The sequence below is a fragment of the Diaporthe citri genome (genome assembly GCF_014595645.1).
Source record: "Diaporthe citri strain NFHF-8-4 chromosome Unknown scaffold_3, whole genome shotgun sequence".
Classification (NCBI taxonomy): domain Eukaryota; kingdom Fungi; phylum Ascomycota; class Sordariomycetes; order Diaporthales; family Diaporthaceae; genus Diaporthe; species Diaporthe citri.
The window spans coordinates 6,059,853-6,068,685 of record NW_025064848.1 but is presented as its reverse complement, the minus strand read 5'-3'; positions in this window follow the sequence as shown (position 1 = coordinate 6,068,685).

Genomic DNA, 8,833 nt, shown 5'->3' with positions numbered 1-8,833 from the left:
AAGCCTTTATAATGATACTTATTATAGTTAATAATAATGGGTAGTTTAAGGAAATAAGGCCCTTATAACGGTATTTATTATAGTTAATAATAATAAGCAGTTTAGGAAATAAGGCCCTTATAATAATATTTATTATAATTAATAATAATAAGTAATTTAAAGAATAAGGCCCTTATAATAATATTTATTATAATTAATAATAATAAGTAGCTTAAAAGATATAATTATTATTATAATAAAGTATTATAATAATAATAACTTTTATAATAAGTATTTATAAAGAAGTTTAATATAACTTTATATATATATTATGCTTAAAAAATATAAAGGTTTAAAATAAGTTAAGTAAAAGTTTAAGGTAACTTTATATATATATTATATTTAAGTAATATAAAAGTTTAAAGTAAGTTAAAAAAAAGTTTAAGATAAGTTTTTTATAAAAAGTACTTATATAAGTACTTTATTTAATAAAAAAGATAAAAATATATCCCTTTTTTAATATTAAGGCAAAGAAATATTATTATTTTTATTCTTTAAATTTAATAATATACACTAAGCCTTTTATATAAATAAAATAAAAAGTATATAAAAAGATAAATTATAAAATTTAAAATAAAATAAATATAAAAATATAAAGGTTTTTTAAATTCTTTAAAATTTTTTTTTATTTTTTAAAAAAGGGAGCTTTATTAACTATATATTATAAATTTTAAATTTTTTTTTTCTTTAAGTCTTATTCCTTTACTTAACTCTTAACATTAAAGCATTATAAATTATTAATAAATAAAGTAATTTTAATTATTATATAAGTTATAATATAATTATAAGCTATAATGCAATTAAGGTAAATATTATAAGCATTATTATAAGTATAAAGATAATTATATTAATAATTATAATATTTAATATTATAATAATATAAGTTTAATTATTATTAATAATAAGTTAATTTATTAATTTTATATTATTTTTAGGGATTTTATATAATTTATTAAAGCATTTTTTTTATATAAACATTATTATTTATATTTTATATATTTCTTTAACGCTTTTTTAATAAGAGCATAATTAAGCATAATAAAGTTATTATTAAATTAAGTAATTTATAATTTAAATATATTTAAATATAAATATAATATTAAAAAAAAAAGATTATAAGAAAAAAAAAAATTATAAGTTATAATAATAATAAAAAAAGTATTATTAAAAGATTATATATATATATATAGCTAAGTTATAACGTTATTATAAGCCTTAAATAGCTAAAGTTAACTTATTTATACTTTATTATATAATATTTAAAATAAGTTATATAATAATAAGTTAATTTTTTTTAAAAAAGTATTTTAAAAAATTTCTTAATATAATTAAAATTATATTAAAGCTTATTATAATATATTAATAAATAAAAAAATAATATTAAAGGGTATATAAGAATATTAATTAATTTAATATAATATAAAATTATTATGTTTATATATATTATTTATATATATTTTTAAGAATTATATTTTTTATAAAATTAATATTTATATTAAGTAATAATATATAATTTAAAGAAATAAGGCCTTTATAATAATATTTATTATAATTAATAATAATAATAAATAGTTTAAAAAAAAAAAGCCTTTATAATAATACTTATTATAATAATAATAATAAGTAATTTAAGAAATAAAGCTTTTATAATAATATTTATTATAATTAATAATAATAAATAACTTAAAAAATATAATTATTATTATAATAAAGTATTATAATAATAATAATTTTTATAATAAATATTTATAAATAAATTTAATATAACTTTATATATATATTATATTTAAATAATATAAAAGTTTAAAATAAATTAAATATAAGTTTAAAATAACTTTATATATATTATACTTAAATAATATAAAACTTTAAGGTAAATTAAAAGAAAGTTTAAGGTAATTCTTTTATAAAAAGTATTTATATAAGCATTTTACTTAATAAAAAAATAAAAGTATATTTTTTTTTAATATTAAAAAAATAATTATTATTTTTATTTTTTAAATTTAATAATATATATTAAGCTTTTTATATAAATAAAATAAAAAGTATATAAAAAGATAAATTATAAGATTTAAAATAAATAAATATAAAAATATAAAGGTTTTTTAAATTTTTTAAAATTCTTTTTATTTTTTTAAAAAAAGAGCTTTATTAATTATATATTATAAATTTTAAATTTTTTTTCTTTAAGTTTTATTTCTTTACTTAACTCTTAATATTAAAGCATTATAAATATAAAATTAATATATAAGTATTAAACTATAAAATTTAATTAAAAATGCTTATTAAATATAAGTTAATAACTTAAGTATTTATAAAATAATAATAACTTTTATTATTTAAACCTTTAATATATAAGCATTATTATAAAAATCTTAATTATAAGGTTTATTTTTAAAAGAAAAGTAATTTTAAATATAAGTTATATTATATTATTTTTTAAGGTAATTTATAATTAATTAATAAAAGAAAGATTTAAACTTTTATTAATTTTATATATTATTAATAGGTATAAGGAATTATATAAGAAATGATATTGCATTAAATTCCAGCTAATTATAAAAAGCTAGCTTTTATGCTTATTTTAAATATTTTTTTAAGAAATTAATTCTTTTCTTTTTTTATATATTTAATACTTTAATTAAGCTTTTCTTATTTTTAAGAATTTTTAAAATATTTATTTTTTCTCTTTCTTTAATTCCTTTTTATTCTTATCTTTTCTCTTTATTATATTAAAACTCTTTCTTAAGTTATCCTTAAAAAGGTTTAGCAAAACTTATTCCTTATTATTTAAGTAGCTTGTTTTTATTAATAATTTAGCTTAAGTATAATTTTAATTTTATGCATTTTTAATTAATAATAAGAAAAATAAAAAGTTAATTATAAGTTAATTATTTATTAATTTTATTTTTCTTTATTTTTATATTAAATATTATTAAATTATTTTATATATTAACTTAAAGCTTTAATTAAAGCTTATATTTATTTTTAACTTATTATAAAAAAAATTAAGTATAATTAAATTTATAATAATATTATAAGTATTTTAAAATTATTTTTTAATTTTAAGGTATTTTTTATGCTTTTAATAATTAAATAAAATATTATCTTAATTTTATATTAATATATTATTAAGCTTTAAACTTATTTTAAGTTTTTTATTAAAAATTATACTTAAAATATAATAATAATATAAACTTAAAATTAAAATAATAAATTTAAACTTTATAAATATTACTTAATATTAATTAAAAATATTTTAAACTCTTAATTAATATTTATTATTATTATTATAACCTTAAGTTTAAAATAAAGAAAGCTATAATATAAAATTAAGATATTTATTTTATTTATTTATAAGTTTAATAAATAATATTATATTATATATTCTTATATTAATTAAATTATATAAAAGATTTAAACTTAAAATATAATTTTGCTTAAGCTTTAATTAAATTTAAATTTAATTTATTAAAAGTTTAATATAATATTAATAAGCAAAGCATTAAATATAAATTTAAAAAGCTTTTTTTATTATAACTTTATAATTTTTATTTCTTAATAAAATATTCTTTTATTAAGTTTATTTTATTTATTATATTTATTAATACTTTTATTTTTTAAACTTTAATTTAAGTATTTTATAATAATATTAAAAATAAATTTTTTAAAAGTAATTACTTTAATTAAAAATATTATTACTTTTAAGTTTTTTTATTTTATTATTATTTTAATAAAAATTATTATAATATATATATTATATTTTTAAGCTTAAAGCCTTTTTAAACTTACTTTTATTTTAAAAATACCTTTAAATCTTAAAAATTATTTTTATTTTTTTATTTAAAGCTAAGAAAGGAATCTTAAAAAACTTATTAAGAAAAAAAAAAATTTAATTTTATTTATTATTAATTAAAATATTAACTTTATTTTAATTAAACTTTATAATTTATTATTAATAATAAATTAAGAATTTAAATTAATATTTTAAAAATCTTACTTTTTATTAATATAATAATTTTATTATAAATAATTTTATTTATAATTTATAATTTAAATACCTTAAAGTTTAATAAAATTAATATTATTAAGGTTTTAAATAGCTTTAAGATTATTATTTATTAATTTTTTTATTTAAATAATTAAATTTTAAAATTACTTAAATAATATTATATTACTTTAAATTTAATAAAAATAATTAAAAATATTATTATTAAATAATAATTTATTTAAAAAAATTAAAAGAAAAAGCTTTTTATTTTTTATAAGTTTAATAATTAAACTTATTATATAAACTTAATTATAATTATTAAAAATATTATTTATAATAACCTTTATAATAATTTAAAAGTATAAAAAAGAAAAATTATAAAATATAATTAAGAACTTAATAATATAAATAATATTTTTTTTTATTATAACTTAACCCTTTTATAAAGCGCTTTTATTATATTTAAAAAAATAGTTAATAAAAAAAGGGATTATTTATAAATTAATAAGGAATATTTTTTAGCTAAATTTTAAATATATTTTATTAAAAATTATTAATTAAAAACTTAAGTATTTTAAATAAAATAAGTATTTATTTATATAAAATAATTTTAATTAAAATTTACTTAATTTAAAAAGGTTAAATTTTTTTTAAAAAAATTAAAATAATTTTAATTTTTTAAATTATTTTTAAAATAAAAACTTATAAGCTTAATAATTTTTATTTAAATTTAATTATATTAATATTATTAAAAGATATAATTAAGATTTATAAAATATAAATAAATTTATTAAAAGATTTATAAAATTAAAACTTAACTTAATTAAGTTTAAAAATAAATTTAAATTATTTTAATAAAATATTAAAACTTTTTTTTATAATAAATAATAAAATAATTTTAAAATAATTAAGTTAAAAGTTATAAATTTTATTTAATAGCCTTTAATAAAACTTAATTAAAATAATCTTAATAATAATAAGATATAAGCTATAATTTTAATATTTCTTTTTAAAAAAAATAAGTTATTTAAAGTTTATTATAATTATACTTTTTAAGATTATAATATATATTAATATAATAAGCTTAAGTAATTTTCTTTAAATAATTTATTAATAACTTTTAAGTTAAAAAAGTTATTAATATTCCTTAGCTTATTTAAAAATATTTAAGCTAATCTTTTAAAGTATTTAAATTTTATTTATATTTAATTATATTATAATTAAAGTAATTATAATTTAAAAAGATATATTTATAATTAATTAAAGTTTTTATTTAATAAAAAAAGGTTTAATTTACTTTATATAATTAAATATTATAAGTTTATTAAGGTAAATTCTTTATTTAAAGAAAAAACTTTATTAAAAGCTTTAAAAATAATTTAAAAGCTTAATAATTAAAAAAAAGTTAGCTTAATTTTAATACTTATAAATTTTATAAATTATATAATTTATATTAAGAAAAAGCTTATAATTATAAGTAATAATAAGCTTTTTTAAATAAATATTATTATAATTAAAAAAAAGCATATAATTAAAGATATTAAAAATTAAAATAAAATTATAAAAATTATAAAAGCTAATTATATTTAACTTAAAAACTTTAAAAAGATAAAAAATAATTAATTTTAAATTATTAATAATAAGTTATAATTAAAGAATAAGAAGAAAATAAAGAAAAGGAAAAACTTATTTATTAATTAAAATTAAACTTAAAAGAAAATTATTAAGTTTCTTATAATAAAAGTAAGCTTAATAAATATAATAAACTTAAAATTAAAAAAATATATTTAATAATCCTTATTATTTAAAAAAAAAGTAGCTTAAATAATTTTAATTATAATTATTAAAATAAGTATTATAAATATTTTAATGCTTAATAATATTAATTTAATCTTAATTAAATACTTATTAATAATATAATTTAAAGTATATATTTTATTAAAGATATTTTTTAAGCTAATATATCTTAAAAATTATATTAAAAACTTATTTTTTAAAGTTAATATAATTACTTTTTTAAAAAATAATATTAAAGTTAATATTTTAATTAATTTATTATAAATTATTTAATATTAAGTTAACTTTATTATTATATTTATTATAAATATAATTAATTAAAAATATTTTAATTTAATTTATTTAATAATTTATATAAAAATAAATAATTACTTTTTATAACTTACTTTTTTAAATATTAAAGCTAAAATAAATTTCTTATCTTTATTATATTATAAATATAATAAACTTTTATATATTTTGCTTAATAATATAAATTTAATATATATATAATAAAAATTCTTTATCTTTAATTAAAATTATAAAAAAAAAATTTATATTAATTTAAATAAAATTAAAGCTATATTTTTTATTATTAATAATAAGGCTTTTAATACTTTATATTATATCTTTTTAAAAATATTTTTTTTTTTAAATATAAACTTAATATTTAAATAATTAAAGAAATATTTTTATATTTATTTTATTTTTAATAATATTAAGATAATATATAATTTAAAATAAAAAAATTAAAAGCTCTTTAAAATAGCTTTATTTAAGAAAGCTTAAGTTTTTTAAAAATATTTATTAACTTTTAAAAGCATTTCTTTATTTTCTTTAAGCCTTAATTAAAACTTAATATTAATTAATATATTAATTATATTAACTTATTTTAATATTAAAATAAAAAAAAATAAAAAGATTTTAAGCATTTTTTTAAATAAAAATATAAAAAGTTTAATTCTTATATTTATAAAAGATTTTTAAGCTAAAGTTTAAAAAATTTATTAAGTTAAAAAAAAGGTTAATAAATATTAACTTATATTTATAATGTTTATTTATAAAAAAGAGCTATATATATTAAAAAATAAATTAATAAAATTTCTTTTATTTTAATTATTATTAAATTAATTAAAAAAATTATTTAACCTTTAATTAAAACTTTTTATAAATAAATAAGCATTAAAATTTATTTTATAAATAATTATTTTTTTAATAATATTATTTTTAAAGGTATAATTAATTAAAAACTTATTTATAAAGAAAGAATAAAATTAATTATAAATAAAAATTATAAAAATAAATATAATACTTAAATTTAACTTAAGTTTTCTTTAATTAATAAGGAATTAAAATTAATTCTTAATTAATTAAATGCTTTTTTATAAAAAAATTATAACTTTTTTTTAAAGTAAAAAAAAGAAATATTTATTTATTTATTTTTTAATTAAGAAAAATCTTTAATATAAAATTAGTTTTATATTACTTAAATTAATATTAATATAATATTATTATAATTTATTTAAATAATTTCTTATAAAGCATATTAAGTAAAAATAATTTAATTTTTAAAAACCTTAAAAAAAATAATTATTAAAATGCTTAAGAATTAATAAGTTAATAAAGTTATTAAGAAATTTTATATTATTTATAAAAATTAATAATTTTTTATAAAAAAAAGACTTTAATTATTAATTTATTAATAATATTTTAAAAGTTAATAAAGTTATAATTAAAAATGCCTTTATTTTATTATTAATAAATAAGTTTATTAAAAAGTTTATAATATATAAAATATTATTTCTTTTTAACTTTTTTTTAAAATATAATTAAATTAAATTAAATAAGAAAAGTTAAAATATTATAATCTTTTTTATTTTAATTAAATTATTTTAATAATATAGCTTATTTATAAAAGCTATAAACTTTATTATTTAATTTATATAATATATAATTTATATTTTTTATAATTTAATTCTTATAATATATAAATTCTTTCTTAATAATATTATAATTAAAAGTTTAAAAATAAATTATAAAAATAAAAAAGTATTTACTTTATTAAGGGTTTAAAAATATATAGCTAAATATATTAAAAATCTTAATAATATTTTTTATAATTTTAAGTTAATTAAAGAAATAATTAATATTATTAAATTAAAATAATATAAGCAATAAGTTAATATTATTAACTATATTTATAAAATACTTAATTAATTTTTATTAAATAAAAAAATTATTAAAATTAATAAATAAAATACTTATAAGAATATAATTAAGCTTAAATTCTTTTTAAGCTTATTAAACTTTTATAAAGTATAAATACCTTTTTATAAAATTATTATTAAGCTATTATTTAATTTTTTAAAAAAGGGTATATCTTATTAATAAATCTTAAATTATTAAAAAGTTATAAATATTTTTAAAGCTATAATTACTTTAAAGTTATACTTAATTAATATTAATTATTTTAATAATAAGATTATTTTTATAATAAATATAAGTTTTAAGAAAAAAGGTATATATTTTATATAAATTAAAAATAAATTATAATACTTAATTTAATATAAGAGTAATATTTAAATAAGGGCTAAAAAGCTATATAATATAATAAAATAAAAAAATATAAAGTTATTTTATATATAATTAAGTATTTATACTTTTATATTTATAATATTTACTTTATTTTAAAGATAAATTTAAATATTTTAATTTAATAATTAAAGGAATTTGCTTTAAATATATTAAGTACTTATATTATAAGATAATTAATTATAATTAAAATATATAATTTTATTATTTATTATATTAAAGGTTTTAAAAATATTATTATAAATATACTTTTTAAAAAGCTATTAAGATTATTAAATAAAGTAAATTATAAATTTAAAGAAAATATTAAGAATTAATATAATACTTTTCTTAATTAATTATTTTAATCTTAATTATTTAATTAAAAATTATTATTACTTAATAATTATTTTTAATTAAAAAAATTATTTAAGATTGCTTAATATTTTTATTATA